We start from the raw sequence: 2,254 nt of genomic DNA, 5'->3' as shown, positions 1-2,254 counted from the left end.
TTTTTCCCCCCCTCTTTCTTTTCTTTTCTCGAACTCGACTGCTGGCAGCAGCTTCCGCAGTTCCTCAAGCCGTCGACAACACGCAGAAATAGAATGCCGAGAGTCGAGTATGGATATATCCTTTTTTTCCACCGCAGTTTTTTTTTTTTTTTCGTCTCTCTGAGATGACTATAGTGTCGATGGGTGCATGCGGTGTTGCGCGGCAAGTTGCAAGCACAGTTGCAGAGCGGCGACGTCGGTACACACGGTGTATCTCTTTGCAGGCCGCATTCGTTCATCCGAATTGCGAGGTACTCGAGTAAAAGCGGAACGATCAACGAGCATTACTCGGGACAATTTTGCAAAAGTGGTAATCGGTAGTAGAAATGTATTCTTCGAGTTTAAGGTCGATTTCTTCTTGGAGGAAACTTTAACGATAATTCAATCAATTGGCAAAGTGTTGTGAACGAAATGAGATTGAAAATTCTTCTATCTAATTTATTGATGTTTAAAGAAGAGATTGTGGACACTTAAGTCCCTCAATCGTCGAATAATTAATGTGCAGTTGACGTACGGTGGATTAAAAGATTTCTAAATTTAATTACTGGACAATCGTCTCGAAATTCTCACTAAGAACGGATTGACCGCCATTGATTCCCACATTTGCGAAGTTCCACAGAATGTTACCAAAAATTAATGTTAGGAGAGTGATATACAATGTTCCGCAGACTTAACATTTTGCGGACGGGGCAAAGGTTTTATGTTTTCCATCTGTAAATCTGTTAATTTGTATCAACGTAATTTAATTTTAATCTTGGTATTTAATTTACTCTTTATCTTTTTCTGATTCTTAGAACTAAAAAAAGAATAAAAAAATTAATTAAACCGAGATTAAAATTTAAGCAGACGTAATAATTTCTTTACATGCGCATTATTAATTGCGCTGAATAGAAAAGCGCCAGCGATACTCTTTGCTTTCTTCGAATTCGTTGTCAGCATTGGCCATAAGTATAAAACATCCTCACAAATTAACATTCTATATTTAGTAAAAAAATAAAAATAAAGTAAAAAATAGTTTTACTAAAGAATAATATTTTTCATATTCTCTTACTCTTTCTTTGGCTTTTAATACTACGTTTAAAAAAAAATATAATAAATTGAGGGCTCTTTATTGTACTTATGGCTAAAGTTGTATTTTTTATGTAATACATACTCATAAAAACAACTGAGTTCGCGGTAGCGTTCTTAGCAAGCAAGTTTAATCTTGCGTTTAACGAAAGAAACACGCCCGTCCTCAATGTGTTAAGTTCAATCTTTAGCGCCTTTCACACACGATCGGAGAATCACGAGGGGATATCGCTCTCTCCTCCCTCTCTCTAACTCTCTCGAAGTAAGTATGCCGAAATCGCTAAGATCCTCACGAACACGCAACCCTCACGAACCTCACTCTCTCCTACCAGCCATACCGACGCAGCTGCTCCGAACTTTGTGTTCTAACAACGCCTTGTTCCGCAGGGCAATCCAAAAAAGCCCCGCTAGTTCTGTAATCTCTTGTGCCATCGCTGCTTTCTGTCTTGTTTCTACGTATTTACTCAAATGGCGGGATGCAAAGCGAATAGGGGTCTCATGGTGAATCGAGTAAAATAATGGAAAAAACAAAAAACAAAAAAAAATTAATAACGCTGGCATAACGATTGGACCAGATCTCATCTGGATAAAAATTCAACACAGACTGGAAGTTAATTAGAATGGCTTGAATTAACTTGAAGGTGAGTCCGGTAAGCGAATTTTTCATTTAAAACGCGATTCATCCTCCGATTCCATTCCCCCGCCGTTGCTATACATATAAATATCTGTATGGGACCTCCCAAGACTGGCGTGTTTTTCTTAAATGGAAGCCTCCTCGACGAGCTTGGAGCCTACTTTCCCGCAATTTTCAAAAAGATGTAGAAATGAACCATGCAGCACAGATCAACGAACATCCTAATAAACATTCAGAACATTCAGAAGGTATCTTCTAAACTTTTCGAAGATGTCCTCTGAATATCTAGAGGATGTCCTTTGAACATCCTAAGGATGTTCTCAGGATGTCTGTCAGATAAAGTATGACAATTAATTGTCAATGATAACAAACTTTCCGAAGACCAAGTCCTTGTTAATTCAGACAGAATTTGGTCTCAATAGCGTACGAAATTCTCGGGAAAAGATCCGAAGTAACACGCAGCGTCACATTAACGTGAAAATATATGATAATTCTATGAAATTTTCGTCAAGT

The 2,254-nt window shown here is 38.1% G+C and overlaps 1 protein-coding gene across 5 annotated transcripts in view; it reads left to right on the top strand.

Moving 5' to 3' along the window:
- The window catches only part of LOC108757099 (plasma membrane calcium-transporting ATPase 2), a 105,884-nt gene that overhangs the window by 102,689 nt on the left and 941 nt on the right, over window positions 1-2,254 (top strand). The window lies entirely within an intron of this gene.

This window comes from Trachymyrmex septentrionalis, unplaced genomic scaffold (assembly GCF_001594115.1).
Source record: "Trachymyrmex septentrionalis isolate Tsep2-gDNA-1 unplaced genomic scaffold, Tsep1.0 scaffold132, whole genome shotgun sequence".
In the NCBI taxonomy this organism is placed as follows: domain Eukaryota; kingdom Metazoa; phylum Arthropoda; class Insecta; order Hymenoptera; family Formicidae; genus Trachymyrmex; species Trachymyrmex septentrionalis.
The sequence above is the reverse complement of the archived record's forward strand: the minus strand, read 5'-3'. Positions and strand labels throughout refer to the sequence as shown.